The sequence below is a fragment of the Bos javanicus genome, chromosome 2 (genome assembly GCF_032452875.1).
Source record: "Bos javanicus breed banteng chromosome 2, ARS-OSU_banteng_1.0, whole genome shotgun sequence".
NCBI lineage: Eukaryota > Metazoa > Chordata > Mammalia > Artiodactyla > Bovidae > Bos > Bos javanicus.
This window is the reverse complement of record NC_083869.1, coordinates 133,248,741-133,273,540: the sequence shown is the minus strand read 5'-3', so window position 1 is coordinate 133,273,540 and position 24,800 is coordinate 133,248,741. Positions and strand designations below refer to the sequence as shown.

At 52.7% G+C, this 24,800-nt stretch overlaps 1 protein-coding gene across 4 annotated transcripts in view; it reads right to left on the bottom strand.

Moving 5' to 3' along the window:
* Window positions 1–24,800, bottom strand: part of CAPZB (capping actin protein of muscle Z-line subunit beta) — a 140,005-nt gene that overhangs the window by 73,285 nt on the left and 41,920 nt on the right. The gene's annotated exons all lie outside the window — the stretch shown is intronic.

The window sequence follows — 24,800 nt, the reverse complement described above, 5'->3', positions numbered from 1 at the left end:
GAAGGCCCGGCACGGCCAAAAGAGACAAACAACATTCATGCTGTAGACACACGCTGAGAGCCACCGCCAGGCACTGCAACCGCAACAAACCACGGAGGGAGGCAGGCAGGAACTGAATCGGGGCGAGACTGGGAGACTGAAAGGTATTAACACGCTGAGAGCCACCGCCAGGCACTGTAACCGCAACAAACCGCGGAGGGAGGCAGGCAGGAACTGAATCGGGGCGAGACTGGGAGACTGCAAGGTATTAACTCAGTGCGCAGTGGGCTCTCACGCAGAGGGAAGCCAGGGCTGCGGCGCAGCAGCCAGAAGTAAGGTGACACAGGCGGGCCTGGGAGGACGGGGCAGACCACCACGTGCGACGCTGGGAAGCGCACGAGGCGGGCGGGGCCCTACACACCCAGCCAGAGGCGCCGGCTGATTCGCAGCCTTAATCTGCTCTGCCCAGACCCATCTCAGGAGTTCTGAAAGCCCTGAATCAACAAGCTCCAGAAGCTTTATAAACTACACGAGGTAATCCTGGAAATGCTACATTTGACAGTAATAAAACATAAACTCTGAATCCGACCACCTGCACTTCCGTGTACATGAATCACAAACAGGCTATGGGACAAAGACCCGCTTTATATACACCCAGAGACATAACGCATATGCTAACTGAAGGTAGCCGATACAGCATATACAGCAGGCTGTTTGTAAAAACGAAACAAAAACAAAAACCCCTGTCCATCAACAAGAATTCATTCTGAGACGCAACAAACAGGCTGTGCTCTACAGAGATACACGCACACTCCGGAAACCTCAGCAACAAACAGGCTGCACTCTGCAGAGACACACGCACACTCCGGAAACCTCACAGCACTTGTTCCACTTAGTGGAATTTCCCAGCAGCCAGGTATTCCCCACGTGTGCCAGGCCTGCTGTGCCAGCCAAGCCCACGGGACGCGGCCCACTGACATGAAGACGTTTTAGTACTTCTAGGGTCAAGAACACACGGAAACTAACTTGCTGCTGCCGGCTTCTGTTCAGTGCTGGGCTCTGCCACTCATTAGCTTAGGACTTGGGCACATTTCGTAACCTCTAGGGACATCTACTCATCCTGTGAAGGGGAAGAAAGGAAACTACACTTAAAATGGAGCCGGGCGGCCAGAAGGGGGAGCTCTCAAGCACCGACACACAACACCAATTACACACTCCAACAGGAAGAGCGGACCCTGAGTTCCAGGAGGAGGAAAGAGGCTTTCTCCTTGTCCAGCGGCAAGCCCAGCCCACGGGAAGACATCACCACCTGCACCCCCGAATTCTCCCCTTCCTCCAGCGGCCATTCCTTCTAAGCACCTCTTCTCAACTTCCTTTTTCTCTATAAAGTAAGGTTCCTTCCCTTTGTTTGCTACACTTTGCTATTTTTTCCTGAACCGTAATTCTTTGCAATTCCCAAATAAGTCCATTTTGCTGGTAAAATAACCAGCTATTTTACTTTTAAAGGTTGATAATCCATAAAATGAGAATACTATCTACTTCACAGAGTCGTCAGGATGATTTAGAGAATACTTGTGAAATGCATAATCCATACTAGTATATATTTGATTGGGAGTACAAGTACATATTTCAATTTTTAAAAATATTGTAAAATATAAATATTTTATAACATCTGCCCACTCAAGGCAACCCAGAAGTCTCTCCTATTGCTCTCAACAGAAGCTAGCTGTTCAAAACTCTGTAAATAGCTCTGTATTCCCTTGGCCAGGCAAGAAGAGAAAACCCTAAATGAATCAAGTCAAACTACTTGAAAAGTATAAACTAATGGGCCAAAGACCTTAACAGATGTCTCATCAAACATACACAGACGGTAAATAGCACCATCTGAAAAGATGCTCAACATCACACATCACCAGAGAAATACAAAGCAAAATGAGATACTATTACACGTCCATTAGAATGGACGAAACCCAGAATTCTGTTAATATCAAAAGCTGAAAGGAACGTGGCACCTCAGTAACTCCGATTCACCGTCGGAGGATGCGCATAACGGCGCTGCTGCTGCTAAGTCACTTCAGTCGTATCCGACTCCGTGCGACCCCACAGATGGCAGCCCACCAGGCTCCCCAATCCCTGGGATTCTCCAAGCGAGAACACTGGAGTGGGTTGCTATTTAGCCACTTCCAAAGACAGCTTGGCAGTTTCTTCCAAAACTCAACATACTCTTGCCACACAATCCAGCAACCACGCTGGAAACAAATGTTCTCACGAAAGCCTGCCCTCAACTGTCTATGGCAGCTTTATTCATAATTGCCAAAACTTGGAAGCAGTCAAGATGGCTTCAGTAGGTGAGTGGATAAAGAAGCTGTGGTAACACAGACAATGGGGTGTTATGACACCATGAAAGGGTACGCAGGAGGCAAATTGTGCACGCCCACCAAGTGGAGAAGCTGATCTGAAGAGGGCACATACCGTATGAATCCTGCTACGACCTTTCGGAAAAGACAAAACTACACAGACAACTAAAAAAAAAAAATCAGTGACTGCTAGGGGTTGGAAGGGAGAGAGGGATGAGAACAGCACAGCACAGAGGAATTTTAGGGCAGTGAAACTATATTACAATACTATATATAATGGTGATAATGGCAGGCATGTGTCATTCAGGGCTTCCCTGGTGGCTCAAGTGGTAAGGAATCTGCCTATAAGGCAGGAGATGTGAGTTTGATCCCTGGGTTGGGAAGATCCCCTGGAGAAGGAACTGGCAACCCACTCCAGTGTTCTTGCCTGGGAGATCCCATGGACAGAGGAGCCTGGAGGGCTAGAGTCCATGGGGTCACAAACAGTCGGACCTGACTCAGTGAAAACACACACACACACACACACACACACACACACACACGGGCTGACCCGCCTGCCTGCTTGGTCGTGCTGTGTGCAGGGATCAGGGGGATATGTCGTTTCAAATCTGTCCAAATCCACAGGATGTACAACCACCAAAAGTGAGCCTGAATGAAAGCCATGGATTCTGAGTGATGAGGATGCAGGGCAGGTGCGTCACCTCTGACGCTCGCGGGGGATGCCGACAGCAGGAGAGGCCCAGGGTGCAGGGGACATCTCTGCAGCTTCTGCTCACCTTTGCTGCACACCTAAAACCACTCTAAAAAAATAAACAGGCGTTTCTCAACTGGGATTGATTCTGCCCTCCCCACAGCGCCCCCAGGAGACGTGAGGAACGTACGGAGACATTTTCGGCTGTCATCACTGTGCAGGAGAGGACCCGGTGCGAAGGCGCCCAGGACGCTTCTGAACAAACACCCTGCGATGAACAGGACGGACCCCAACAACCTGACCCAACAGGGCAGTAAAGCCAAGCTGGAGAAACCTCGGCTTAAAAGAATTGTTTTGGGGAATTCCAAACTCCCAGACTCTGGTTAAAGCTAAGAATCCGGAAAACTGCACACACACAGAGCATTTTACGTACAATTCTAACTCACAGACTACCCGTAACCCTGAAACGTTTGGTCTTTGGAAATAATCTCAACTAGATGTTAACAATACTCCTGAGAACAAGGGAAAGTTCTTAAAAGAAGCCTAGCTATACTGAATCTTTAACTCAGACATAATGGGAAGTTCGGAAGGGATTAACCAGAAGCTCAGTATTTAGAAAAAGGAACAACATAACTTGACCAGAAAAGGTCCACGTGAAAAGACACTGTTCCCATGCTTCCGAGGAGCCTGTTCACAGATCCCCACCTCCAACGCACTGACCACGGCCTCACCCCCAAAGCGCCAGCAGCATGCAGGCTTTCCTTCCGGACAGTCCTCTGACTGTATTGAGTTTGAAAGCATTAAAATATTACTGCAAAATGGTCTAACTTGTATTTTGAATCAATCCTAATAATCTAAATAGGAAACACTCACTACAAATTTCTAAGGCTAAAGATGTCTTCAGTTCAGTCGCTCAGTCATGTCCAACTGTGTGTGACCCCATGAACCACAGCACGCCAGGCCTCCCTGTCCATCACCAACTCCCAGAGTCCATCCAAACCCATGTCCATTGAGTCGGTGATGCCATCCAACCATCTCATCCTCTGTTGTCCCCTCTTCTCCTGCCCTCAATCTTTCCCAGCATCAGGGTCTTTTCAAATCAGTCAGCTCTTCACCAAAGCAATGGAGTTTCAGCTTCCACATCAGTCCTTCCAATGAACACCCAGGACTGCTCTCCTTTAGGATGGGCTGGTTGGATCTCCTTGCAGTCCAAGGGACTCTCAAGAATCTTCTCCAGCACCACAGTTCAAAAACATCAATTCTTCGGCACTCAGTTTTCTTTATAGTCCAATTCTCACATCCATACATGACCACTGGAAAAACCATAGCCTTGACTAGACGGACCTTTGCTGACAGAGTGATGTCTCTGCTTTTTAATATGCTGTCTAGGTTGGTCATAACTTTCCTTCCAAGGAGTAAGGATATCTAACTGTCGTTAAATTAGTAAATGACTAAAAAGCTTCCCATAAAGCCAAGCAACATGGGAAAACTTAATGACAGCTTGCAAAAATATTTTAAATTATAGTTAACTGGAGCCCTTTGCTTGGGAGTCATCCCAAATCCTTAGAGGTCCAAACAGGAAACAGCACAGGAGGATGAAGAAAACGTGGCTGGTGCACAGCTACAAGCAACATGCGTGGCCCCAGAAACAGAATGAGTGGGGCTGGGGAAGCGAGTGCCAGAGGGCTACAGAGGGCGCGGCCACTTCCAGAAGCTCACAGCCCAGCAGCCCTGAGCTCCACACACTGTGCACACACACTCTACACTGACACAGCAAGGCCTTCCTTCTCATTTGCCAAGACGAGGGGACGACGAACACAAAACTCAGAAGAGGGACAAGGAGCCACGAGGGAAATATAAAACTCGACATTCATCGAGGTCCTGCGTGAAATAATGGACTCAGAGATATTCATGGTATCAGGATGCTTAAACTTACACATATGTTAGCATGGTCCTTTACAGCTATCAGGGATCTAAATATTTCTGAGCTGATGTGTGTGCCGTGTACGACGGGGGTCCAGTTTCAGACTTTCACACGTGGCTGTCCAATTTCCCCAACTCCATTCAGTGAAGAGACTGTCCCCACTGTATACTCATTCGTGACTCCTCTATCCAAAGTGAATTGATCATATACGCACAGGTTGATTTCTGAGTTCTCTTTTTCATTGTCACTGTTTCACTTCACTCAATATTTTTTAAAGGTAACATGGAAAAAAAAAAAAACCAAAAACCAAGAGCAAGCAAGGACAGGCACTGGGATCAAGGAGCTCCGAGTCTAAAGCCTGAGGAGGGGAAGAAGGAAGGTGTTCTTGCGTGGAACCTACCCCCACCCCGCGTCTGACTCCAGCGCCAGGACCGGGCGCTGAGAGCCTCGCCTTTGCCTAGTGAGATCCCCTTCACAACCACCACCTGGGTAACCGCAGCAGCTTGGCAGGAAGCGGGCAGGGAGCTCTGCAACCCTTTAAGATCTTCCCCCAGGGCAGGGAGCTCAAGGCCTCTTGGGGCTTTTGCCTCCAGCCCTTAGAGGGGTCAGGAGTGCTCTGCTTTGGTCTTAGCCGCACGGCCTGGGATCTGGGGAGAGGATGCTAAGACTCCCCCTGGTGGGCTGCGCACCGTCCCCAGGGTAAGAGCAGACGCAGCTGCTGCACCGTCCTGCCCTTCAACAGCCCCTGCAGGCCCGCAACTAGGCTTCAGCTCCACCACCGAGCCTTGAGCGCCCTGAATCGGGCGCAGGGAAGGAAACCTAGTCCCGACACTCGAGGAGCCAGCCACAGAAGAGCACAGGGTCCTGAGGTGAGTGTGAGGTCCCTGACGAGGGGACACGGGAGCTGCAGACGGGGCAGCTCCGGGTACATCGCGTGCACGCATGCGCACCTCGTCGTGAGTCAATTCTTTCCCTAGGCTTTCCAGGCTCTTTATTTTGTCCAGTCACCCCGTGACCAGGGGTCTCCACGACACGGTTCCTTTGAAATCCTAACTGGTCCTAGACACACTTGCCCTTCATCAAAGGAGCTTTCCCGGCTCCCCCTTCCTACTGGTGGCATTTTCCAGGCTGAAAGGTAAAAAGGACAAGAATGACTGTTTCGCGTCACTCTGGAATTCTCTACCCGTTCAATTAGCTGTTGAATAATCTGAGTGCTCCCAAGGTGACAAGCATTGGTTCTGACACTGTCTCCAGGAGCTCGTGGAGCAGTCAGAATCCACACAGGGAAAGACTGCAGAGGAGCCCTTGTTAGGGTGCGGCATACAGAGGGGACAGCCAGCCCGCTCTGCGCTGGTGAGGCTCACGGCGTCAGTTCAGATCTGCGGTTGTGTTTTCAGGACATCAACAGCGAGGGGACGTTTTCACTCTGCTGGTTTCTCACGTGGCTTGAAGAAACACATGAATTGCTTAACATCACCTGATGACAAGTAAAACCACTGCTAATACTGTTTCGGGACAGAAAGTCAAATAAAACACCACAGCTGAAGAGACCTGCTCCGGGACTGTCAGACGCCGGGTGGTGCTGCAAGCGTCGGCACCCAGTGGAGCCTGGCCGGCCGCAGGGACTCCAAGGGCAAAGACTAGCTCGGAATCATCAGCGACAACAGCGACTCCATCTCCTGGCGGGGGAGCAGAGAGCAGGACGCGTCCTAGCCGGGGATACGCTCAAAGCTTAATGCAGTAAACACCTCTGTCCACAAAAATGAGACACCTTGGGAGTAAATGTGCACGAGTGGTGCCGGGAACCACCAAAGATCCTCAGAAAGCGGGGACAGGGTCCACGACCCGTTATTACTGGCTGAGCAAGGGTGCCCCAGGCCAACGCAGAGACCATGGGTGCAGCAAGACGGAGAGGCTGGGAAAGACGGGGGCCTGGCCCCAGGAGGAGCGAGGGGTCAGAGCAAGGCCGGCTTCAGCCCAAACCCCAGAGGGCAGCGGTTTTGTCGGCAGGCTCCAGGGAACGGAACGGAACCTCCGTGCTCCCAGCAGCTTTGCGCTGGTCAACTTCTTAAGTACAGCTTCTGTGCCATTCTGCTCGGCCTTTAAACTCTAAAACCTGCTTCTCCAGGAGCGATCAGGAGCCCCCAAAGATTTCTCCACAGAGGACTGAGAGGAGTACTGTCAAGTCGTAGAGAATGAAGCAGACTAGTTTCCAAAATCCCGCCTGAACAAGCTCCGCCACCCCTCGCCCGTCTTACAGCGAGACTCTGGCCATTGCCCCGCTGAGGGGTGGAGTCCACGTTCCCCCACCCCTTCTTGGAACAGGGAGTTTTCTGACTCCTACAATCAGCAGGGCTGACCTCGGTCACTTCTGAGCCATAAAAGATCATTCATCCTCCCCCTCGCCCGCTCAACACTCAGGCCTGAGCCCAGCGCAGCCGCCCTGAGGCAGCCACGCTGTGAGGAAGAGCCGCCTGATGAAGAAAGGCCACCTGAAGAGACGCCTGGACGGTGAAGGGAGAACCCTGGCCAGCCTGCAGGTGCTGCCGGCTTCAACAGCCCAAGATCCTGAGCCAGAACCACCTGGCCGAGGCTCTCCCCTAAATGTCCGGCCCCCGGAACCAATGGAGATAACATGTGACTGCGGCTCTTTGCAGTCACCAGGTTCTGGAGTGGTTCTGAGACGGCAACAGTAACTGACACAGGAGGAGGCCCGTGGCGCCTGTGGGGAGCCCATGTGACCAGGGGTGGGGCTGGAGAGGACGAGAGGGCCAAAGACTTTAAGAGGCAGGACAGACAGGTCAAGGGAACCTACTAGAAACGAAGGGTCTGAGATGCCTGAGCTTTCCAGTGGGGCCCCTCTGCCCCCCACCAGACGATGCCGCAGCCTCACTGGCGTGTGTACGACTGCGTGTGCCCTTTTAAAACAGCGACTGTAATTTCAAGGACACACAGGAACTTCAAACTGCTCTGCTCTCTGAGCAGAAGCCCCGCCTGGCCTGCTCCAGGGACTGGTTGAGGCCGATCTGTACTTAACAGCATCTGTCTACACATAAACAACCAGCCAAAGCTTCAAGGCCTTTATAGTTTGTTCTTAAATTCATCAAGTCCTTCCCTCGTTTACATTCCCAAGAGGCTTAGCCAATACTTCACAGACAGCACAAAGGCCAACTTCGCTGGAGCCCAGGCTGATTTATCACAAGTTTATGGAGTCTAAAGGCACCGTGGTTTTTGTCTTGTATAATCTGTGACCCAACAGGCGACTCTGTTTAAAAGCTGAATCTGTTTTCTGCCATGTGGCCTGGGAACAATGTGTGCCGGGGGCTACGTGGGGAAGATTTGCAGGGCGGCCCGGCCAACCACTCATCTGCAGGCCGCTGGGAAACTGCACAGTTTGGATTAACAAAAAGAAAAAGTGTTTCCTTGCCCTGACTGAGTGCCCTCTGGTTGAATCTTCTGCGAGGGATGTGTGGATGACAGCGGCCGGAGGGCGGCAGCCCACCAGACACACACAGGCCGTCCCTGTGGATGGCATGCCTTCCCAGGGGAAATTCCAAAACCCTACACCAAGCTCCGCAAAGCCACAGTGGAAGCCCATCTGGCGGACCAAGCCTCTGCTGAGAATTTTCACTGCTGGGTCAAGGTCATCTTCAACATAAAATTAACCATTTCAAGGTGAAAGCAATTCAGTGCCTTGGGACAATGTTGTTTTGATCACCATGAAAACAAAAACACAAGCCTCTGCTTTAAAAAAAAAAAAAATTCTGCCAGAGGACTTCCCTGGCAGACTAGTTAGTGGTTAAGGCTCTGCACTTCCAGCGTGGTGGGAAGGGGTGGGTGGGTGTGCGAGTTCGATCCCTGGGAGGGGAACTAAGATCCCATGTGCCAAAAAAAAAACTAAATTAAAATTAAAAAATGATAAAAGTCCTGCCAGGATCACAGGGATTTAGATCCAGATGGGCCTTCCAAGTTCATCTAAAGCCTGACCCCTCGTTTTACAGACAGACGGTGAGGCTCAGAGGAAGCTGTGCAGGGTCCCACGGTCAGCAGCAGAAGCAGCACGTGCCCCAGGCGGCATGGGGAGAGCGTGCTCCCCACCCGGGCCCTCTTTCCACCCAACTCTGGCCCTGCTCCACCGCCACAAGACGGGAGGCATTGCCGCGCGAGCTGAACGACTGAGACGCGGTCCCTGCCCGAGAGGGGCTGGTGAGCCAACGCACGCGCCGGCCAGGCGAGCCGCGGGCAGCAAGGGCCGCGCCCCTGCAGAGCGACCCGGCATCGCACTCCCCCGGCCCTTCCAGACGCCCGACGTAGCTCCGTGGCCTCCCGTGTGAGCAGCTCGAAAGCGCGGACCCTGGTCTCCGCAGCGGCTCCTGGGGCCAACCCGAGGCGTGAACAAACCAGCTCTCCGTTAATCCTGGGAGGGACTCCCTCTAAAATGCTTCTATACGACGACGCGTGAACCGGTCAGTGCGTTTCACCCACAGAGGACGCCGCGCGGCGGCCGCTCCTGGACCGGCCTGGCTCTGCACCCCGAATTCCTCTACCTCTCCTGTCAGGCCGCCGGCTGCACTCCTGCCCTCACCTGCTATGGGCTGTGAAATCAGAACAAACAAACGAAACAAGCAAACAAACCAAACAGGAAAAAAACCCAACTGTGAGAGGAGGAGCAAGTCGCAGATTCAAACACTTGGGTCCAGAGTCACTGTCCCAGAGTCTGTGAGCACTCTGACACCGTATGAAGCCAGGTGCGTGTGTGGTACGGTGTGTGTGTGTGCGATTAAGTGTGCTGTGGTGGGTGTGGTGTGGTGTGGGTGTGTATGGTGTGTGTGTGGTGTGGGTGTGTGTGCGTGGTGTAGTGTGTGTGGTGTGTGCAGCGTGGTGTGTGTGCATGGTGTGGTATGGTGTGTGTGGTGTGGTGTGTGTGTGTGTGGTGTGCAGTGTGGTGTGTGCGCACGGTGTGGTATGGTGTGTCTGATGTGGTGTATGTGTGTGTGTGTGTGGTGTGGTATGGTGTGATGTATGGGTGTGGTGTGGTGTGTGTGGTGTGATTGTGTGTGTGTGTGTGTGGTGTGATGTGTGGGTGTGGTATGCTGTGTGTGGTGTGGTGTATGTGGTGTGATGTGTGGGTGTGGTGTGGTGTGATGTGTGTGTGGTGTGGTGTGTGTGATGTGTGTGTGTGTTTGTGTATATGTGTATGGTGTGGTGTGTGTGTGTGTGTGTGTGTGTGGTGTGATGTGTGTGTGTGTGGTGTGGTGTGTGTGTATATGTGTGTGTATATGTGTGTGGTGTGGTGTGTGTGTGTGTGTGTGAGATGTGATGTGTGTGTGTGGTGTGGTGTGATGTGTGGGTGTGGTGTGATGTGTGTGTGTGTTTGTGTATATGTGTATGGTGTGTGTGTGTGTGTGTGGTGTGGTGTGATGTGTGTGTGGTGTGGGGTGTGTGTGTGTGTGTATATGTGTGTGGTGTGGTGTGTGTGTGTGTGTGATGTGTGTGTGTGGTGTGATGTGTGTGTGTGTGTTTGTGTATATGTGTATGGTGTGTGTGTGTGTGTGTGGTGTGGTGTGATGTGTGTGTGGTGTGGGGTGTGTGTGTGTGTGTATATGTGTGTGGTGTGGTGTGTGTGTGTGTGTGATGTGTGTGTGTGTGTTTGTGTATATGTGTATGGTGTGGTGTGTGTGTGTGGTGTGATGTGTGTGTGGTGTGGTGTGTGTGTGTGTGTGTATATGTGTGTGGTGTGGTGTGGTGTGTGTGTGAGGTGATGTGTGTGTATGGTGTGGTGTGTGTGTGTAGTGTGATGTGTGTGTGGTGTGGTGTGATGTGTGTGTGTGGTGTGGTGTGTGTGTGTTTGTGTATATGGGTGTGGTGTGATGTGTGGGTGTGGTGTGATGTGTGGGTGTGGTGTGGTGTGATGTGTGTGTGGTGTGGGGGGTGTGTGTGTGTGTGTGTATATGTGTGTGGTGTGGTGTGTGTGATGTGTGTGTGTGTTTGTGTATATGTGTATGGTGTGGTGTGTGTGTGTGTGTGTGTGGTGTGATGTGTGTGTGTGTGGTGTGGTGTGTGTGTATATGTGTGTGTATATGTGTGTGGTGTGGTGTGTGTGTGTGTGTGAGATGTGATGTGTGTGTGTGGTGTGGTGTGATGTGTGGGTGTGGTGTGATGTGTGTGTGTGGTGTGATGTGTATGTGTGTGTATATGTGTATGGTGTGTGTGTGTGTGTGTGGTGTGGTGTGATGTGTGTGTGGTGTGGGGTGTGTGTGTGTGTGTATATGTGTGTGGTGTGGTGTGTGTGTGTGTGATGTGTGTGTGTGGTGTGATGTGTGTGTGTGTGTGTGTGTATATGTGTATGGTGTGTGTGTGTGTGTGTGGTGTGGTGTGATGTGTGTGTGGTGTGGGGTGTGTGTGTGTGTGTGTGTGTGTGTGTGTGTGGTGTGATGTGTGTGTGTGTGTTTGTGTATATGTGTATGGTGTGGTGTGTGTGTGTGGTGTGATGTGTGTGTGGTGTGGTGTGTGTGTGTGTGTGTATATGTGTGTGGTGTGGTGTGGTGTGTGTGTGAGGTGATGTGTGTGTATGGTGTGGTGTGTGTGTGTAGTGTGATGTGTGTGTGGTGTGGTGTGATGTGTGTGTGTGGTGTGGTGTGTGTGTGTTTGTGTATATGGGTGTGGTGTGTGTGTGTGTGTGTGTGTGTGGTGTGATATGTGGGTGTGGTGTGGTGTGTGTGGTGTGATGTGTGTGGTGTGATGTGTGTGTGTGTTTGTGTATATGTGTGTGGTGTGGTGTGTGTGTGTTGTATGCGTGTTGTGGTTCTTCCCCTTTACTGCAGGGAGGGGGGTGGGGAATGAAGCAGGTCAGCCCTTCATCCTCCATCCTTCCGGGCGCTCCCGCCGCTGAGTCTGGCCCCCAGGGCGTCCCCGCAGGCCGGCCTCCGTGGGTGCTGGCGCTCTCCCGGGCTGGGAAGCACACAGCTTATCTGCCAGGACTTCTACACAATAGTTTCTGGGTGCTCCAGGGCCCTTTCCTCCCTCATTTTCTGCTCACTTGACACAAGTTTTCCATTTAGGCTGCCAGGAGTCTCAAGAAAGGCAGGTGGAGTGTTATTTCAAGTTTCCAAGTCATTAAGTACCAACAAAAAATGGCAGACTTCCCAACTCCCACCCCACCAACACCCTCCTCCCGGTTTGTAAGGAGTGCATGGCTCCCCTAAAACCAGAATGGGAGAAGGCACAGACCTTCTGGGCAGAAAACAACAGAAAGAGATGACCACAGTCCACGTTCACCCACAGCAGACCTGCTCGTTGTCTTCCTGGGTTCCGTTCAGCTTTCTTTCCTCAATCCTCTGCCCATCTCTTCAGCCCAGAACGGTACCAAGACATAATCCTGCCATTTTGCTTTTCTCCCTGTTTACTGGACTCCCCAAGGCCAGCTTCCCTGGTGGCTCAGAAGGTAAAGAATCTGCCTGTAAAGCAGGAGACCCAGGTTCGATCCCTGGGTCGGGAAGATCCCCTGCAGAAGGGAATGGCAACCCACTCCATTACCCTTGCCCGGAGAATCCCACGGACGGAGGAGCCTGGCAGGCTGGTCTACTACAGTCCAAGGGGTTGCAAAGAGAGAGACACGACTGAGCCTCTAACACTGTCCCCAAGGCCAGCTGAGGCCATCAGGAACATACAAGTGCCACGGTCCTAGCAGAGACCCCCAGTTACCTCAGCTTCCCCTCCAGCAACGAGGATGTCCAAGTGCCTCTCCCCCCTGATATGTTTATTCTGCAGCAAAACCCAGCAACCTCCATACAGGCTCTGTGTCGACGCCTAGAGCGATCGGCTCATTCTCCCTTACACATCCTGCAGGGAGTGAAGGGCCCACAACGAATTGCTCAGGAGGTGGAGCGCTCTCTCGGCTATGGGGTGGGGAAGGGAAAGGTTTCAGATACCCAAGGTTTACATTCCCCAAATCTCTCAACGGCAGGCCGGGGGACAGCTCCTCTGCAGGGACAAAGCTAGCTAGCGTGGTGAGTTTGGTGAACACTGAAAACTCCCCACCAGGAGTCAGCAACTGGGATCCGCAAGGGGCAGAAGGGCGCAGCGCACGCTACCTGCTCAGGCGGAGCCCCTGCTGGGAGCGAGGCTGCTGGGAGCGAGGCGCGCAGCGCAGGGGTACTCTGCAAGCAGAGAAGGGCCCTCCTCTGGCCCCCTCCACCTCTATCGGCCCGGGCTCGCAACTTCAGAGAGCCTGCCGACCATCCTGCGTGCGGGCACTCCAGTCGCAATCAGCACTCAGCCTAAAGGCACAGTCTTTTCTCGGGCTTCCGTTCTGGGCCACCGGAGGAAAGCCTCACAGCAGCTTCGTGAGATGGGCACTGTCACCCCCAGCTTTACAGACAGTAAACCGAGGCTCAGAAAGGTCCGGATCCTGAGCACGCATGACAGAGAAGGACACAGAACAAAATCCGTGTTCTGCCTCCTGTGAACACACAGTGTGTGTGTGTGTGTGTGTGTTTCATTGCTAAATCGCATCAGACTCTTTGCAACTCCATGGACTTCAGGATGCCAGGGTTCTCTGTCCTTCACTGTCTCCCAGAGTTTGCTCAAATTCATGTCCATTGAGTCAGTGATGCCATCTAACCATCTCTCTAGAGAATGCTAACAACCCAAACTAGAAGAAAATCAACTTCAAGTGACGGGAGAACAACTTGCTAGCTCAAGAAATCAGACAGGGGCCGCGAGTCTCTGATTCTGGGCTGGGCAAACGAGGGACAGCTCTACCTCCTAACAAATTCTGAAACCCGTCCCCCTGCACCACAGACTCCACTCTCACAACACTGTCAGTGACGGGTGGATTTCTCGAACACGGTACAGACTGTCTCTCTGGTGGATGGTTTCCGGACTCCTCAGAAGATCTGAAAGGTGCCATGACCTACTGTCCGATCACGGATGTTTCACAGAGTCTTTGGCTGCTGCCTCTGCAGGGTCCTGGCGGGTTTCACGTAACGAGACTAATCCCTCCACTTTGTCAACTGGTTGTTAAAGACACAGGCAGGGGTGATCCCAAGGAGTCTTCAACGGATGCCTTGCGTGCCGTCCATTTCTACCTTGATGGCAGAAGAAATCCAAGAAGCCTTTCACCAAAGTCAAAGGTGACTGGAACAGAGCACCCTTGTATTCCAAAGAAGAGTTAAAAGAATTTTTTTGGGGGGGGAGAAACATCATCCATGTGTTCACGGACGAAGGCTGAGGAAAGGATACTCCCTTTCTCATGGCAGAAGCAGCCAATTCACATAAACCTTCCTCTAAACTGATTTCTAAGACGGGCTGGAGGAAATTCGCAACATTTTGGCCACGGGTTTCCGCCAGCACACACCGCACACGGCTCCCAGGGGACTGGTCCAAAGTGCCAACGGCTCAGGTGGACAAGTCACGGTGCGAAAGCTGGAAGACGTAAGGGTGTGAGCGAGATAAAGCCTCCTTCGGAGTACTTCATCGAGAAGAGGACGGTGCTGCCTTCTGACCTGCATCCAAAGGGCGGTTTGAGGAAAAGAGGAACACAGGGCTAACACATCCACCCGAACAGCTGGCCCACTTCTTCCCTGGGTCCCTGACCTCTCATTTCCGATGCCAGTGGGAATCAGCACGGAAAGCCCCGTCTCTGCCTGCCCCGCGCAGGCCAAGGGCAGCTCCTTCGTCTCTGCCTGCCCCGTCCAGGCCAAGGGCAGCTCCTTCGTACGGCGCCACACCCCACCACCAACCCCGGGGACAGCACATCCCACTACAGGGAATCCCGCAACAACGCCAGGCCCTCTGGCGCTCCCAAACACAACCCACAGCTTCCACTGCCTTTGGTGACGGCGAAGGACAATGAAACGTTTCCCCAACCTGTGACGGATTTGCAAATCCAACCCAAGACCTGTTACAAGGCTCTCCTCGTCCAGCTGTCAGGACCCACCAGACGGGGAGATGCCTAAAGGCGAGGTCCTCCCAGCTTCAGTATCTGGAACCTAAAACAGATCCCCTTGCCAGGCTGCAAGTGGCATGGAAGACCCTGGCAGCCAGGCAGACATGGGTTCAAATCTTTCAACGCCACCTCCTAGAAATGGAGATCTGGGAAAGTCCTTCACCTTCCAGAGTCTCAATTCCCTCATCTGTTAAATAAAACTAGTCATAATACCTATCCCGCAGCCTTGTTTTGAGAACATTATAAAGTGTGTGTAAAGAAATTAGCCGAGTTTCCGGAACGTACAAAGTACTCAGTTAAACAACAGATACTACCACCAACCTCCTCCACAGAATTTAGCTTCAGGGCGCACGACTCCAGCATTCCCACGCGGCATTAACACACACACCTCTCCATGTCTGTGCTTCACACTACCTGAGGGCATGCCAGGTGGGCAGCCACGGGATAGGAGCTGAAAAATCAAACCGGACGTGGCCACCTCTTCTGGGTCAGAGCAAACTGACCTTTCTGAGTGAAAACATCCCTCCTCTCTCAAAAGACGGGTTTCCTTAGAGAACAGCTCACCAACAAGACGCTTTCACGAGCTCAAAACCTTCTTTCCATCCTTCGCTGAACATTGAGTGCTATGTCTAAAGAAGGTTGCTGGCTGAGTGAGGAGCTTAAAAGTCCTTCAATGAGTAAAAATAATTAAACGAAGGGAAGCAACAAGTTCCAACCCTAAGATATTTTTGTAACTGGAGGGTAACTGCTTCACACTGTTGCGTTGGCTTTTGCTGCACAGCAGGGCAAGTCAGCGCCACTGTGTACACATCCATCCCTCTTGCACCTCCCTCACCTCCCGCTCCCGCCCAATCCTCTAGGTCATCACAGGGCACCAGGCTGGGCTCCCTCTGCTACAGAGCAGCTTCCCACCAGCTGCCCGCTTTACACAGGACAGCGTATATATGTCAGGGCCACTCTCTCCATCTGCCCCACCCTCTCCTTCCCCCTTCTGTGTCCACACCAAGGCAGCTTTTTGAAAACTGGAAACTGGATCTTCCCTGGTGGTCCAATGGTTAGGCTCTGTGCTTCCAGTGCAGGGGGCGTGGGCTCAACCCCTGGTCAGGGCACTAGGGTCTCACACGCCCCATGGGGCACAGAGTATAAAAAATAAAAGAGAGAAGGAAAAGGAAACCAGAGACTAAGCTCAAACGCTGCATAGCACCATGAGGACCACCTCTCCCTCTACCGTCCAAAGGAGGCCCCGCCAGCAAACGCCACCGTCACCACCACCAAAGCCTGTCGCTGGGCAGCGACTCCACGGCAGGACCAGACTTACGGGCTCAGAACGCACTAATAAAAACAACAGCTAGAACTTATTAAAACATCGCTCCAAGGGCTTTAAATGCCACTGTCTCACCTAATCTCAAAAACAGTCCCAGGACGTCAAGCCCTAGGACGCAGATGCGGAAACCGTGACTCTGGGAGGTTCCACTGGTAACGGTGGTGGGGCCGGGCTTCAGCCTGCCTTTGACCCCAAGGCCTGCCCTGTGCTGTCTGGCAGCCGAGTCACCTGCTGCCACCGTGCTCCCTCCTCGTCCTAAGGACCACGGCGGCTACCTCTTTGTTTTCAAGAATCCAAAAGAAGTGGAAAGAATGACTAGTTTTAAGATCCTTGCACAGCTGAGCAGCCTGGGAGGGAGGCGACATGGTGCTCCAGCTGACAGTACAGGCTTGAGAGAAAGGTCTGCGTTCAAACCCTGACCCCACCAGGTCTCAGCTGTGTGACCCTGGACGAGGGACTCACTCTTCCGTGCCTCACTTAGGTCTCCTCATCTACAAACCAAGCGTCATCAGGGAACTCCCTGCATTCTGGTGGTCAGGACCCTGTGCTTTCACTGCTGAAGGCGCAATCTCTGGTAGAGGCCTTCAAGGTTCGATCTCTGATAGAGGAACTAAGATCCCACAAGATGCATGTTGCACTTAAAAAAGAAGGAAAACAAAAAACCAACAACAACAACAAAAAACAACCAAAAAACCCCCCAAAATGACAGCAAAAAACCCACGGGCAATTAATTAAACAGCACCTACGTCACATACTGTTATTTTAAGGATCAAGTGGGGGGCGTCCTCACAGAGCACACAGCTGGGGCACGGTCACTGCAGGCATTCTACATGGAAAGTCAACAGGGAAGCGGAAGGAAGAAAAGGTAGATGGATATAACCTAGAATTTCACAACAAAGGCTTCGCTGGCTTTCTGCCAAGGGCTAGGAACAGGGCTGGGCTTGTATGCATCAACTCAGCGCCAGCGAGGCCTCAGGACAGCAGGGCCCCGCGGGCTGAGGGTCTGATCAGAGAAGGGCCAGACGAGGCTCAGCGCTTTGGGCTGAGCCTATTTCAGCATACACCTCTATGGAGCCAAAGTTCAAGGAAGGCTTTTATTATAATTCTTTATGACTTTGAACACTTGACTTCTCAGAACAGCGTTCTCCTGTTCCACAGGAGATAAAACCGTATCTCATCCAGATACAAATATCCACTAACTGGTCACTTTCACTGAAAGCAGTCTTGCAATTTGGGACCTTCAGTGAGTAAGGGTATTCCACAAATACAAGAAACATCACTCTGGCTCAGGGCAGAGGCCCTCTCGACGTGCTTCTGAGGGCACCATGGGGAGAAACCTGAGGACCAGGTGTTGAATGACTCAAGGGCCAGGATGTTATCACCCTCATCACCTCCAGCTCGGAGAGTCCTCATCCACAGAGGAAGATGACACTCAGAGCCAGGCAGCACACAGCGGAGCCTCACGCAACACGCTTTCCTAAACAAGCTTTTGAGTGGGATGCTTGCTAAATTTCCAATACAGGAAATAAATGGTAACATCCATGACTTCCTGTCTCTTGGTCACAGGAATAAATAGAGACGGCAGAGGCAGCTGGCCTACGGTGCTCAGAGCCCTTCTGCATGGTCTGAAGGGCTTGATGTGAAATGGAGAATCCGTGCAACTGGAAAAGCGATCAGGAGCCAGACACGCTGGGCAGTGAAACTCCCAGCAAGACGGCCTTCGAGGTCTCCACGGCTCACAAGGCGTCTTCCCCGGTTCCCACCGGCCCAGGGAAACTGAACACACTGTCTACCAGGGACCCCAGTGAAGCCAGCCTCGACCCACCAGTGGGGCAGCTCGTGGGCACAGAGAGAAGGCATGTTTGCTGCACTTGGCCAATTTCCTTACATTTCACTCCTAAGTTCTGAGACCGAAACGAACGGGAGGCGCCACAAGAGAGCTTAACAAAGCAGAGGGGGCTGTTTTGCTAGGCTCCTGCCTCCAACATGAAGGGAAAAATCAATTCACTTTCCCCTCTAACCCGTGAATCCCAGGAGAGGGCCAGTGTTTGGACGGCCCACAAACGCTCAGCTTCCCCGCAGAGCCCCAGGCGGGGACCATCCATCCCTGCGTTGTTCTTACCGCCCACCTCCTCCCCGTTCAGGGGAGGGGCCCGCGCACACAGTTCCGAGGTCACGCTCCTCACTTCAGGGATCGTGGGAATGCTTACGGACACACTTGCCCCAGCGCCGCCAGCTGGATCGCCACGTCCTGATGGGCTGGGGAGGACGGGGGCGCATGGAGGCAGATGTTCCACGTTATCGTAAAACAAACAGACAAGGATCACGCTGTGCACCCCTGAAATACGTGCCGCCCTGGGCTTCGGTTACAGCCCAGCAAAGCCGGGGGAGAAAAGAAGAGCAACAAAGCGCCGGCTACTCTCCCCCTCTGGAGTGTAGTGCCGCCCGAGAGCTCAGGGGCCGCAGGTTTGAATGAGAAAATTCAATTAGGTAGCAAGGGTGAGGCAACCCAGAGCATGCCAAGCGGCACCCCGAGGTGCCCTGGAAGGCGGCCCGGGGGCTTCCCACGCCCTCCGAGGGATCCGGGGCCTCGTCCCAGCTTTTACTCATGGAATTGGAATCCGGACCAGGTCTGCCCTACTTCCTGCGCCTCCCTGTGCGGCTTCCCTAGGGGGCCTCGGCATAGAAGCCAGGGCCGGGGCAGGGTCCCCGCTCTCAGATGCACGGAGCTGTTCCCAGTCTACATGGACAGGTGCCTAACTCCCCACCGGAGGCTCACGGGCTCTGAGGGGCCGTCAAGGTCACCAGCAAGGGCTGTCCACCCTCCTTTAGGGTTCCCCCATAGCCAAGGGCAGGCAGCTGGTCGGTGTCAGGAAAATGGCTTCGCTGATGCTCACAGGAGGATTAAATCCAGAGCAAGGGGGCAGGGGCAGGAATCTGTTTCCAATCACTGATGGAAAACAGATTTCCTCTTGGGTCAGGACTCTTCCTTGCACGATGTGAGCATCAGCGGGCTCCACCCGAGACCACATAAGAGCAAGGAGGTACGGAGCATGGTGATGGTGCCAAGAGATGAGCCCATCACAGTCAGCAAACAACACGCCCCGTGGAAGGTATTTGCAAAGCTTCCATCACGGAGAGATGAGATGAAGTGCAAATCCACCTCCTTCCTGTAATCCACCTCCTTTCCTGTTCCGCACGTACAGAAAAAAAGGTTCAAAACCATCTTAGCTCCCGCGTCCTTCCTGTAGAGCACACCATGCACCTTCACGTTAACCCAGGAGAAGATGCTTATCAACTCCCGAAGTCTTTGAGTCAAAGGTCCTTGAAGAATCGAGAATCTCAAGAGTTTTTGTGACTTCAGAGGCCCACTTCCCTCTTAGGAAACCCCTGAAGCACCCAGTCGTTCAGCCTGATCGGTGTCAGCGGTGGCCGACTCCCCACGTCCCAGGGCGGCGCTGGGCGCACACCTGCCCTCCCCACCTGCCGCCCGTCCCCCAGTCCTCCGGGCATCCAAAAACGCGCCACTTCTGGGTCAGCAGCACTGCTTCAAACCCCTGGTGCAAGCCACCATGTCCTTCCTCAGCTCCTGGCCACACTCCGGGTTCTGCCTGTGCCCTGCCTGTGACACAGTTCAGGGGGTCCCCGGGGTCAATCCCACTGATGCGCCGAGGGCTCACCATGTACCACTCATCCTGGAGCTTATTCCTGTTAGATTCGGCCCCTGGAGTCTGCTTGGGTGTTTTTTTTTCTTTTTTTTGGTGGTGGGTTTGTTTATTTTGGGGGGCTTTTTAGTTTCTTTGAGGGACTCAAGGTCCTAACATCGAGTGCTTCCTCGGCAGTTTCTCCGGCTGCCCTCACACCCTGTGCCCAGGCATAAGCAAGCAGGATGGTTCACGAGGGAGGAGACACACGTGTACACAGAGATGATGCACACTGCCGCACGGCAGAAACGAACAATGCTGCAGAGCAATTATACGCCAGGAAAAAGAAAAGAAGAGAGCAGCACAGGACCCGAGCACAGCAGGCAGGGTGGCTGCCAAAGTTCCCAACAGCTCAAGTGAAACACAGATCAGCCACATCCAACAGGCTACTCAGAAAGTACTTCGAGGTACAAGCATTCAAGGAACACACTAATACAAGACCCACTGGTAATGAACATTTGTTAGAAATGATGCTGGGAAAGATGACGTCAAAACAACTTGCTCTCTTATGCAGATGAAGTATTTCTCCTGAAATCCAGCCCTGGCTGCTCAGTCCAACCTCTCCTCACAGCACAAGGGTAAATCCTGGTCCAGCCCAAGGCCAACTGCTCCAGACGGCGACCCCGGGATCCGAAGCCACGCTGCTAGGACGTGTGGGCCGCACCCCACGGGCGAGGTCAGGAGAAGAAGTCTGCGGACATCCAAGCCAAGGTCCCGGAGGCGGAGTGACTCAGAATGAGTGTCTGGTACCTATCCCTGCATGCCAGTCTCCTCGCACTCCAGCTCATCCTGAAGGCAGGCTATCGTGCGTTACAAACTACACTCTCAAAGAACAGTGAAATTAGAAAACACACGTAACACTACTCGGTGCTGCAAACTCTAAAAGAGAATCCCAGCTGGCGTGTCAAGCGTTTCTTGGCTGTGCGGCTTGAGTCCAGACTGGAGCCCGGGTCTGCCCGTCCCTGCCTCAGCGCCCCAGGAGGGCACCTGCCTGGGGACTCTCCTGGGAGAGCGGGGGTGTCCTTGGGAGCACGCCATGTCCTCTGGGACTCAGCCCACCCAGTTCCGGGAGAGAAGGGTTTCAAGGCAGAAACAGAAGGCCCTGTTGGCCCCAGAGGAGTGGGGGTACGGCACCCCTGTTTAACTTCCTCCCTTGAGCATCGACCACGCATATGAAGAACGAGCCATCAACTGCAGGGTGTGACGGGCGTGCTCAACTCGGAACAACAGGCACCCGGCGTGTCACCCACTCACTGCCACTGCAGACAGGACGTCAGACCCTCCCTGGCTCCAAGAGGCAGCGGCAATGGGGATGCCGGGCGACGGGGGTGGGGGCAAGAGCAGAAGGGAGAGAGGGTCACGGCCCGAGACACCCACAGGGCCCCTTCAGAACCACGCTGGGCGTCTCCAGGTGGTGCAGCTACTCAGGGCTTGAGAGCTTTAACCTTTGGGATTGCCAATTGTAATGGGCATGCATTGGTTTTCTTAAATCACAACAAAGCCTAAAAAAGTATTTAAACTGACAATTTTCAAACAACAAAAGCCAGCGATCACTCTGGTGGATGAGACCGCGGTACACCATGCAGGAGAACTCTGTTCTCAGGATGGAGGGGCCCAGATTGCTTGTTGAAATGAAACTAGACAATCTGATTCAAACTAATTTAAGCTGGGAGAGGGTGGAGTGGGCGGGTATAGAAGGAACAAGACTGGCCATGGCATCAGGTAAATGGGGCTCGTTATTTAATAAGCTTGAAATTTTCCATAATAAAAAGTGTCTTAAGAATTTAAATCAGGCCCCACTGCCCTGCAGGAAGTCCCAGGGGCCATTGAGGCCAGGCTCTTGCCTGCGTCAAAGCCGGCTTGCGTCTAACGGTCACTGGACGTGGGGCGACCTTCTCTTGCGTGCACTTGGTCCAGGGAGACCCTCCTAACGAGGGAGGAGGAGAGGAAACCGAGCGAAGCTTTACAGACCAGGCGCTTCGAGGAGCAAACACCAGGGTCTCCGCTAATCGCCAACCCCTTCAGCCTGGAAAGCTGTGCTTCCGCTGGTTTCCTGTGAAGAGGCCACCAGACACTCCAGAATCTCCAAACTCTGGTTTGTTTTTAGGAAAGTTCCATTGCTTCTGGCTTTAGTTTGGCTGCCATAAAGACACAGTTCCTTCATGCTGGGGTAACTCACTCCACACCAACTGCATTAAAAGAAGGCTTCGTTATCTGTTCGCCCCATCAGCGTTCAGATGGGTAAACACACAGGTGTGTAGCAATGCACTGATTTCACCCCCTCCTCTGCCCCACAACACTGATAACTGTACCCTTCTACACAACGAGCATGTCTCTTATCAAAGGATTTTTTTTAAAACCCGTCCATTATTATACACACATGTATATTCCGGCCACTTCACACGGCATGTGGGACCTTCCTCGTATGCCCCACGCCGGGAGTAGAGTCTAACTCACTGGACCACCAGGGAAGGCCCTCCAACCCTGATTTTAAAACAAACACGGTATTGTGTATCAGAACCACACTGTCTCCGCGCCATTCAGGGCCCAGCTGTGAGAGAGAGGTTACCCAGGGCAACTTCTGGAGGCCTTTAAAAACTTCATGAGCCGGAAAATTCAAGTCATCGTTTTCATGTGAATGGGATGCCCCCAGTGCGCCCAGCTCTTCACAAACATGGACACTGAAGCGCAGCGGGGCCGGGTCACCTGGCGAAGACTACGCCGTGGACACGCGGCGGCTGCGGCGTCAGGGTGCACCAGACCTTCCCTGGGGAGGGAGACCCCAAACCCACAGGGCCGCATGGGCCTTGCCCTCTGTGAGGCCACAGTGAAAGCAGTGACGAGTCAGAGGCCGTCTCCCCAGGAAAGGACGTGCAGACCACAGTGAGTAAGGTACCTGGTGGCTTCACAGATTCCCTCCCAACCCCCGCCCTCCAACATCCCAGGCTTAAACCCTCTGTTCAGACTTTAAAGAACCTCTGCTGAAAGCCAAGGACAAATTTTAAAAGAACTATTTACAGAAAACACAACGTGCCTAAACCTGGTCCAGATGATAACATTTCGTGGACACAGACGATGTCCTGGCTCCTAAGGGCACTGCCAGCCTTTGTGGGTCCTGGCTCGGCTCTTCATTCACTTCCCTGACACTTCCGGCCCTGCGTCACACCCTGTGATAAAGAGCCACCTCCTGGAAATGCTGGGATCGAAGCCAGTCATTTCAAGGAGCAGGTGAAATTCAGAGAACTCTGGAAAGCAATTTTGCAAGAGCAGTTTCAAAATGGGAGAAAAAGTTTTTCTTTGGGTACAAAACCCTTGGCCCAGAATGTGGCAGAGGTCTTAGACAAAGCTGTTCACAGACATTTGATTTAGCATTATTTATATTAGCAAAAGAGTAAAAAGCACCCCGTGTAAGTAAATTATGGTACAACCATTAAGACTAGAACCACTGAAAATCATTAACAGGAAGTTTTGCAAAGATGTTTTACGTTAAGTGGGGAAAGACTTCTGTGATAAAAGCAGGGCGCAAAGTTTAAAACATGAAAGCTGTATTTTAAAATGTGCTTAGAGAAAGCTGCAAAACGCAAAGGAGTAAAAGGTGGTTTTCTCCATGAGAGGGGAATTCTGAGTGGCTGTTATTTTTCATCCTCTTTATGCTTTTTTGGTGTCTGCATTTTCCACACGTGAAGCATGCGCCGTTTTCCCTTTACCTTTTTCTTCTGACTGCAAATATTAATACTGGCTTGCTGTAAAAAGACTCAAGCATTAGAGAGAATGAAAACTCCTCCTACAGGGACTGCCCTTGTGGTCCAGTGGTTAAGACTCTGCCTTGCAATAAAGGGATGAGGGTTCGAACCCTGGTGGGGGAACTAAGATCCCACAGGCTCTGGAGCAACTTACAGCCAATGCTCTGCAGCAACTGAGCCAGCATGCCTCAATTACAGAACACGTGCTCCCAAAGAGAGATCCCTGGGGGCGTAAGGAAGAGCCACGTGCCTCAGCTGAGCCCCAACGCAGCCCAATACTTAAATAAATAAAGGCTAAAAAGAGAAAAGGGCTCCCATAATCCCACCACCCAGAGGCAACTACTCCCCAAAGGTCATTACCAATGATGACTTGGCGTCCGTTCTTCCAGATGTTCCCCAACAGGCATTACCTTCATAATCATATAACTCCTTTTAAAGGAATAATCCGTATGAGGCCACATGTATGAAAGGTCCAGAAAGGTCTGTGGTGGCAGGGGTGGGACACGGGAGCAGCCGCACATGGTACGCGGGAACTTTCTGGGCTGATAGAAACACTGTCCACCCCCTGGACTGCAAGATGGTGCCATGACTCTGTACTAAAAAAATTTGGAAAACTGAATGATTCGCTTAAAACCAGGGCATTTTATGATATGGAAGTCACACCTCTATGAAGCAGCTGGAAAAGAAAACACACACACGCCAGAGCCAGCAGGTCTGCAGGCCCCAGGGCTGCCCCGCCTCCGCCCGGCTCCATGCCCGGCTCCTCTCAGGAGCACATGGCAAGACCATGCAGCAGGAACACAGGAAGCTGGCGGCCTCTCAGGATCACTGGACAAGCAGCCTGCCCGGGGAGGCTGAGCAGGTAACAGGGCGTGCGTGTTGTGTGAGGCCCAGTGTACAAGGAAGCAGGAGAGCACTCTGTGTGTGTGTGTGTGTGTGTGTGTGCGTGTGTGCGTGTTGTGTGAGGCCCAGTGTACAAGGAAGCAGAAAAGCACTGTGTGTGTGTGTGTGTGTGTGTGTGTGTGTGTGTCAGGCCCAGTACACACAGGATGCACGAGAGCACTGGCTGTCTGTGTGTGTGTCTCTGTGTGTGTGTATGTGCGTGTGTGTGTGTCTCAGGCCCAGTGTA